The sequence below is a fragment of the Podarcis tiliguerta genome (assembly GCF_965153285.1).
Source record: "Podarcis tiliguerta genome assembly, chromosome: 10".
Taxonomy (NCBI): domain Eukaryota; kingdom Metazoa; phylum Chordata; class Lepidosauria; order Squamata; family Lacertidae; genus Podarcis; species Podarcis tiliguerta.
The window spans coordinates 35,248,737-35,258,177 of record NC_139543.1 but is presented as its reverse complement, the minus strand read 5'-3'; the positions used below and the strand labels follow the sequence as shown (position 1 = coordinate 35,258,177).

Genomic DNA, 9,441 nt, shown 5'->3' with positions numbered 1-9,441 from the left:
CTTAGATTTTTTTTATGCTCTAGTAGTAAATAGATATAAATAAAGCTGTGGTTTGCTCTCTTTAATTCCTAGAATTATGTATTTTAGAAATCATTACATTTGAGCATAAGACGCTTCAAATGATTAGCTACTTGGATGCATCCATAATTTACGTACCTGTTTTTTGTGTGTTACAACTGTTGCCATGGCAATGCTCTGATCTCCCACTGCAGATATTGGCACGGTTACTACACAGCATAAACTATGTAAAGATCTTTCTCTTGAACTCTTTTGACATACACCACTATCTTCCATTTAAGCAAAGGACCGCTGTCAAATCATGGCCTTAGCCTATAGACCCATCTATATTACTCAATTATTACAGCATTGCCTGTCATCTCTCCACTAAATCACATCGGAGTCCATTGTAACCACCCAATTACGTATGTATAACTTGCTCTATATAACTCATATCACATCATTCTGTTTGATCGGTCAAGTCAACACGTTCTTGGCTTTAGCCAAATTGTGGGGGGGCATGTGTAAGCCATTTAAAGAGTCGGATACTGGTTGTGAAATCCTGCTCTGAGTTCCACTGGAGTCATCCGGTTAAGTGTGGATGCTCAGATGCTGTAGCCCAGCAATGGGAAACCTCAGGCCTAGTGCATAAATGCAGATCTCCAGGCCTCTCTGTATGGCCTTTTGAGATTCCTCCTCAGGCCACACTCCTTTTCCCCAGGCCATACCACTCATCAACCATACTGGGCACTCTCTTTGAGTGCTTTTGCCTGGCTAAAACACGTAACCGAACTTTGATAATGCATCTTACTTGCCTGAATAAAGGATAGAGAGGGATGAGTGAGTAGGAACCAGCCTATTCTATAAAGACAACCTTTATAGACACTTTTGCCTCTGCCCCCGCCCACCACTGGCATTTGGCCTCCAGAATGATGCCTTGAAGGGAATATAGCCCTTGGGCCGATGTAGCCTGACAACAAATAGACAGCAGTTCTTTGCAGATACGAAAATTAAATCAACAGATCGACAGGGGAAATGCCATTTGTATGGCAAGGCAGCAGAGGCGGACCTTGGGGGCCTCAAATTTCAGCAACGTTCTATGCAACACCAAAATTCAGTGCCCCCCACCTCTTGTCTTCCATTTTATATCATAGTTGCGGCACCTCCTCATACAGTCCTCCCAGGCCCCACACCCAGTGCAACTGAACCAGTCGTGCTCCCTAAATCTATCTCTGATGGCAGGCTCCTTCTTTACCATACACACACTCAATATAATGCCCCTTCCAAAACCAGTTTGATGTCCATATCATGATATTGGTTTCATAATTTTTGACCTGGCAATATATTGTGAATCGTGATGGATGTGTGTGTGTGCACTATTATGCAAAAATCACAATGTGATTTAATGTGGGGAAAACCATGAAGCCAGCCAATGCACCATCCTTATTTCAGAAATTGTGATAAATTGGTATATCATGATGTTTAGCTGAAGACCAGTTACCACCCAGTCCTAATCGTTGGATTCCACATTCATCAACCTAGAATAACTTTGAAAATATTCTGTACTTGCAGCCATTAACTTAAATTGTAACCTGTGTCACTCATAGGTATTATAATTAATATGATATGATATGATATGATATGATATGATATGATATGATGATATGATATGATGATATAATAATTTATTATTTAACCCCCCCCCCCAAATCTGGCTGGATTTCCCTAGCCACTCTGGGAAAGGCATTAACATGTTGTGGGAAGCTCTCTTTGAAACATTGTGATTGCTACAGGGTTTTTAATTCCACCCCCCAAAAAAGCTTTCCTCTCTCAATCCCTTTTACCCAACTTCAAATTATCTCTGGGTACCACTTTTCTGAGATTTATTGAAAATACATTTTAGATTGTTCAGCAGTCCTCCACTGTAAATCCTGCACCTCTCACACAGCAAATTTCTAATGAAGTGCCACATACATAAATCCATTGGTCTCATTCCTGATGCTTTCAGCCGATACAATTGCCATTTTGGTTAATGGCAAGTGTCTCTTAACTTCTATCCTCTTGGCTATTATTGACTAGGAGAGCCACACTCCCTACACTGGCTGAAGCCTTAACCCATGGGTAGGCAAACTACGGCCGGGGGCCAGATCCAGCCCAATCACCTTCTAAATCCAGCCTGCGGACGGTCCGGGAATCAGCGTGTTTTTACATGAGTAGAATGTGTCCTTTTATTTAAAATGCATCTCTGGGTTATTTGTGGGGCCTGCCTGGTGTTTTTACATGAATAGAATGTGTGCTTTTATTTAAAATGCATCTCAGGGTTATTTGTGGGGCATAGGAATTTGTTCATCCCCCCAAAAAAATTATAGTCCGGCCCCCCGCAAGGTCTGAGGGACAGTGGACTGGCCCCCTGCTGAAAAAGTTTGCTGACCCCTGCCTTAACCCTTTGTACCATGAGCCCAAATTTTTGTACATCTGGCTGAATGTGCTTGGGATTTGTGATGTGATCAGCAACTCTGATCTAAAAGTGATCAAGGAGAGGGCTTTACCCTCAATAGGCCACTTTGACGGGGGGGAGGCATGGCTGTTCAGTGCCACCCATGGCTGCAGATGAAGATTCTGCTTCTGCATCTCTAACTTGAATTCGCCATTTTTTATATATAAAAAAATTCAAGCTGGCATGGCTGCAAAGGAAAGCTATTTGCAAATTCAAATTTTGACTTCAAAGGATGAATCAGGAGCACATTCCCGATTCTTCCTTTGCAGCCACAGCTTTAATTTTTCTGTGCCAGATATCACATGTCAGGTGGATGTGCTTTGCTCAAAATGGTTGCGCTGCCTAACCTCTGAGCCTCTGGGCTGGAGGCACTTCACCCTGATGTAGAGGATTCTATGTGCATTCATCCAAACATGCAAAGTTCACCACTCCAAATCTTTCTCAGCACACACAGGCTGTCTATATTTAGACATTCAGTACAGAAAATCGGTATTCAATATAGTTCTGATGAAGGATATGGAGTCCAGCTGTGGCAAGAAGTAGTCACAGGGCTAAGCATTGCATTTCTATTTAGGGAGAGATGCTGACAATATGCCTGCCCTCTTTTCGTTTCTAAAAGGCCAAACATCCAATCGACTGCAGGAGAATAGCATCCCCATACATTTTAAAATAGCATCAATTCCTTGCCCAGCGCAAGTGTTCTGTGAGCATTTTTCCTGCTGAGAATATATGTGAAGCCTGCAGAATGAAGCCACTAAGCAGGGAAGGGTTGCTCAGGAGATACTCAATAAATCTCTCTGCTTTTGCTCTGGACTGTTAAGCTTTGAAGAGGCCACAAAATATAGTGGGTCAGCTTGATGGGTCGCGAATTGTAGAGGCCTGACGGTGCACTTATCCCATATCTTTCTCATGAAGTCTGCATCAATTCCAGCCCAGCAGCAAAGCACATTCTTGGGATCATCAAAAGCCTTTGCCTAATGTTCCTTCGGAAGCTACTCCAGTGACTACCTTTGCATAATTCCACTCACCCCCTCAATCATAATCAGCCATATCAATTTTTTTTTGTCTCCTTGGCTGGGAACCAATTCTTACTTCCTGCCAAGTGCCACAGATACTACAAAATGCTTGTCCTGCAGTTGTAATTTTGCTACATGATACAGACAGCAGCAGAGCTTGCTTTGAAAGGCTTTCTATAAATAGAACAGAGATGCTGTAGTAGCTGGCCGACTGATTTTGCCAGACAGCTTTTCTCTCTACTGATTGGAATCCTGAAGTGACTTTTCCTATTTTCATGTGCTAGGGCAATCCACTGTAATACATTTGAGTGGAATGTTATATTATTCAGGACAATAATATGCATTTACTGTATGCATTTGCTTTTCTATGCTTATATTATCCAGAAAGAGTTTCAGTTTAATGTACTGAGTTTCAAAACATCAATTCCACTATCTTCTTTTTAAATACACTAATAGACATTGTTTCATTTTTCCCTGATTCACTGAATTGTTGGAATTTCTGGGCAGCCATTACAGAGAAAGAAATTTCTTTTGTCATAGGAAGAATTGGAACAAGCCATTTAATCTGCACATATGCAACTTGAGTAGTAAGGGGTTGTGATGGAGCAGAAACAAATACACAAGTCTTCATGTTCTAAAAAGCATCCCCCTTACTGCCCAGAAAACATCCTAGCAACACTGCAGACTTAAATCCATTTCAATGTATTTGTGTTTTCTTTGCTCACAAACTCTGTCCTCAAGTATACCCCGACTTCTAGTTTGGGGCATGACTTCAGCTACATTCCATATACTACATTCTATATGCTAAAGGTCTATTGTGTACCCTAAATTTGATCCTAACTAAATATCATTAGACTTCTCTTCCAGTCTGTCCTCCCCATATTTCCAGGGGAGCCAGGGGAGCTGTCCAGCAGTTTCAGCAAGATTAACACAAGTCAGTGGGTCAAGTGCTGAAGAGCAGAGGAGCTGTCCAGGAGACTCCCAGAACTAGACAAGAGCTAAAAGTTTCTGTAACTGGCCTGGGTACCCCAGTCTTTCTGGCATAATATGCAAGGTGTGCAACAATAACCTTCCACTGGCTGCTCCTGAACCATGTTGATTTGAAACTATCACATATACATAACCACACACACAGAGAGACTTAGACTCCTCCCCACCCCAACAAAAAACCCTCAGAAACATGGCAGGCTAAGGAATGTTTGTGCATGCTTTCCTCTTGCCACTGAAGATCATCCTTGGTGGTAGTAGAGTCAATTAGAGAGGCTCATCAGATCAGGAAGCTTTGGTAGGTATGAAGAAACAAGTACATGCTTTATTTAGCTTGCATTTTATTTGCTTGTTTTTAGTAGGTGGTCTCACATTGTAAACTACCCCAAGCTGGTGGGATGGGTGGAAACTGTGGGTTCAAAATCCAGGAGATAAACGCCAATCAACAGTTGAGAATTGGACCTTTAAAAGCTGCCAGAGGAAGAGTGACTTGTTGGCATACAGTACCACCTCCCGTTTTATCCTTGGTGGCGAACCCAAATAGAATCTAGGGCTAAAGGAATAAAACATTGCCTTTGAGCATTGTAATGAAGTCATTTAAAATCCCATGCTGTTCTGGAATTTACAGCACAACTTTTGCATGCAAAGTGGGTAAGTAAATTAGACAGGGAAAGGTTTGGAATCTACGCTCATGCTTATTTGCAGGTATAGATTTCATATGGCCATGGGTAAACAACCTAGATGCTGGAAATAAAATACTATCATTTCATGACTCTGAAAGATGCCATGGCAGGGTTAATCCTGCTTTAGGTCATGGCACTTAGATTTTATTTCCGATCAGAAGAGTCTGTTTACCTTTCAGAGGAGCATAGGAAGCTGCCTGCTACTGAATGAGATCATTTGCCCCTTCTTCTTCAGTATTGTCTAGACTGACTGCAGCAGCTCTCCAGGATTTCAACCAGTGTTATCCCTCAGCTTTACGTGGAGATGCCGAGAATTGCACCTGGGACCTTCTGCATTCAAAGCAAGGTTCTACCACTGAGCCGCAGATCCTTTACCTTGAAGACAGAAACGGGGATAGGCTTTCTGAAATGGAAATGCCCTCCAGGATGTAGAATTTTGCATTTTCCTCCTTCCTAAGATGTAATGCTTTAGAACTACATGAAAACCTGTGCTCTTATCTACAGTAAGCCAAACTAGAAATACAAGCATTCCTGTGCATACAGGAATGCCATATCTTCAACAAGTCCCTTTTAGTACCCATCTCCTCAAACCAAAGCACAAACCGTCATGTTGAGTGGCAGAAAAACCTTGAACAGTATATTGATGGCTGCTTTTATGTACCCTTTGGGACAATGAGCACTGAATGGGCATGACTCATTTCATAGAATCATAGAATCCTATGATTCTATGATTCTATGAAATGAGTCATGCCCATTCAGTGCTCATTGTCCCAAAGGGTACATAAAAGCAGCCATCAATATACTGTTCAAGGTTTTTCTGCCACTCAACATGACGGTTTGTGCTTTGGTTTGAGGAGATGGGTACTAAAATTTCATCATATGCTGATTCACACAAGCTTCAAAAATTTGAGCCATGGAATTTGAGCCCTGGTAACCTTTGAAAAATAACTTTAAGCATGCCATTGTCATGATAATGCTTCTTGCCCATCATATATTGCTTATGTAAAACCACAGTATAACACTTTCCCCCATTTTTTAGTACATTATCTCCAAGGACTCAACCATGCTCTCCATGTACCAAGGGACCTGTATGCTTCACCAAAGGTGGAGATAGACCTGGGTGACAGCTGGATTTTATATCTCCAGAGATAGGTTGACAACCATTGCATGCTTCTTCTTCCCGCAGTGAAACCTGAAACCTTCACAACACGTAACTGGGCCCCATTGCTGCTATTTTCTCCCTCATTCCAGATGCACCACCAGGTAAAGGACGACTTATGCAGTTCATAGCTGATGCTTATGAATAATCATGAATCAAAATCGACTCATGTTAACAAGAAACCTGTGTACATGTGTCCTTGTAGAAAGTAGCTAAAGTCCCCCCCTTTCAGAAATCTTTCTCACTTTCTTTACTTCATGTCAGTAGCAAGATGACACCCCCCCCCCCCCGCACTATTTCACAGAATTGTGAAAAGCATTTTTTGGTCAAATGAAATGCTGCTTGATTTTTGCCATTTTGAACTGGTCTGATTTACCACCATTTTGATTGGTTTCTCCTGCACTCAGTGACCTTTAGCTAGTTGGGCAGGAGAGCTGGTGAAGAGAGAAGCTTGCACCTGAAGTATGCTCAGATAATTTGCCAAACGACTTAAGCCCCCTGCCTTTATTTTTCATTGAACACAAAAATGATAGTAACACAGAGACTGTACATGAATGGCTAGGATGAAAGTTAAAGTGCCCACAAGTATTCTTAAAAGCAAAACAAAAAACCTCTTCCTCCTGCTGATTTGTTGTAACACTGAAAGTATGTTTCGATAGTTGCTCCAGGCCAAAGGATTGTATGCAATATTTTCCCTGACTATTTTCTTTATTTCTATTCCTCTTTGTGTGTTTTTCTGCTGCTTGATGTATAAGGTGGCTAACTATGAAATAATAAAGGGAAAGAAGGACCCATTAATTTCAAAAGTATTTATTTATACTTCCCTCCAAGCTCTCTACTAGTTTTTTTTAAGCTTCATCATTTCCATGGCACATTTTACAAAACTGGTGGTGCCAGTATTTGGGCAATGATCACCACTGCCTTCTTGTCCAGCCGCATACACTTTTTGTGAAGGTCGAGTCTATACATGTCTGTTGGACTGCATCCTAAGACAGCTCTCACTAGCTGGGGGAAATGAAGTAAGGATGCCTGGATACCCTGCCTTTTCTGTGTGCATTTAAACCAGAGCAACTTACAAGTTACAAGAAGAACCTTTGTTCAGGAGTCCAGTCAGGCTACTCTAATCCCCAGTTTTCCTTCCCCTCATCCAAACACTGAGCATTCTGTTTTCACCCAGGAAGCTCAGTATTCATCATACTACTTTTGGGTTCCACCCTGTAGGATTTGGATTTTACCCTTGCAGGGTGGTTGTGGTGTTTGTTTGTTTTTTGTACTTCTGCAAATCTTGGGGTTCCCTGAAGCATGAAGACTGATGCTTGGAAAATGAGTTTGCTAATGGTATACATGTTTGGATTGCACCCCTTGAAATATGTTTTAACCCAAGCCCATTGAATATGGTAGTGGGCAGTGACAGACAGATGTAGCTACTTTCTTAAGTATGGCTGAGGATTTGTGAGTCGTGGGTAATGGTGTTGGAGATGCCAGCTTAGCCACAACCCAGCACAAGGTGGACTTGGAATGCGTTGCTCTTTCTTATTTTCTAATACCATATCAATATTGCATAATATATTCGAAGGAATGAACATCTGAGGACAAAATATCAACACAGAATGCCCTTTGTGATCTCTGTAATCTTTATTTTATTTAATGTTCCTGGGTGCCTTACTAAGTCTCTGCATTATTACACTGGGTGATCTGTAAGGAGTCTAAAGGACAACTGACAGTGATTTGCTGCCCTGGCATCAACTCTAATGAACTGCCAGAAAAGAGTCCTTAAGAAGGCACTTTGATGTTGGAGTGCATAAGGCTTTTGGAGAGGAAAAATGGAATCCAGTTTCTTATCAGCTGTGCATTTCAATCTATCCACTTGCAGAAATGTGTCATTCTTCTGGGAAGTTGTCTTTTATTTTAACAAAATATGGGGTTGAATGTAGCTTTCTGTGTCACATAATATCATTTCTGAAAGAGTGAGCAGAATAAATGAAAGGGAATTCAATTACTCATCCCCAATCCTGTTTGTTGAAGATATGCTCTCATCTGCTGGAAAAGAGATGACAAACTGTATAGAAGGGGAAAGGTGCTCCCTTTCTAACCCAACAGGATTCAGTCAATTTAGTGACTGAGTGGTCTGTTCCATTAAATACAACATCCTATGCATAATTTTAGAGTGAATGGACAATGTCTATCAGAGCAGACCTGAAAAGCAGAATAATAGAATTGTAGAATTGGAAGGGATCCTGAGGGTCATCCAGGCCAACCCTCTGCAATGCAGGAATCTCGACTAAAGTATGCATGACAGATGGCCATCCAACCTCTGCTTAAAAACCTGCTGTAAAGGAGAGTCCACCAACTTCCGAGGGAGTCTATTTCACTGTTGAACAGCTCTTACCATCCAAAGATTCTTCCTGATATTTAGTTAGAATCTACCTTTCTTGTAACTTGAATCCATTGGTTCAGATCCTACCTTCCAGAGCCAGAGAAAAGAAGCGTCCTCCATTTTCCACGTGACAACCATATTTGAAGATGGCTTTCATATCTCCTCTCAGTCTCCTCTTAACCAGGCTAAACATGCCCAACTCTCTCAACCATTCCTCATATGGCTTGGTTTCCAGATCCTCAAGTATCTTGGCCGCCCTTCTCTGCAGATGTTCTAGTTTGTTAATAATAATAATAATAATAAATTAATAATAATAATAATAATAATAATAATAATAATAAATTAATAATAATAATAATAATAATAATAATAATAATAATAATAATAATAATAGGGAGCCAGTGTGGTGTAGTGGTTAAGAGCGGTAGACTTATAATCTGGGGAACCGGGTTCACGTCCCCGCTCCTCCACATGCAGCTGCTGGGTGACCTTGGGCTAGTCACACTTCTCTGAAGTCTCTCAGCCCCACTCACCTCACAGAGTGTTTGTTGTGGGGGAGGAAGGGAAAGGAGAATGTTAGCCACTTTGAGACTCCTTCGGGTAGTGATAAAGCGGGATATGAAATCCAAACTAATAATAATAATAATAATAATAATAATAATAATAATAATATATTCTGAAATTGTGAATTCTGTCTTTTGAACTACATCTTCATCTCCTTGTTT

At 41.2% G+C, this 9,441-nt stretch overlaps 1 long non-coding RNA gene across 1 annotated transcript in view; it reads left to right on the top strand.

Moving 5' to 3' along the window:
* The first annotated feature begins 294 nt into the window (after window positions 1-294).
* LOC310657953 overlaps window positions 295-9,441 on the top strand; it is a 28,010-nt gene continuing 18,863 nt past the window's right edge. Inside the window, exons 1-2 of the long non-coding RNA XR_014502028.1 lie at window positions 295-422; window positions 6,367-6,443. This is a non-coding gene — a long non-coding RNA (uncharacterized lncRNA). The remainder of the gene's footprint in view (window positions 423-6,366; window positions 6,444-9,441) is intronic.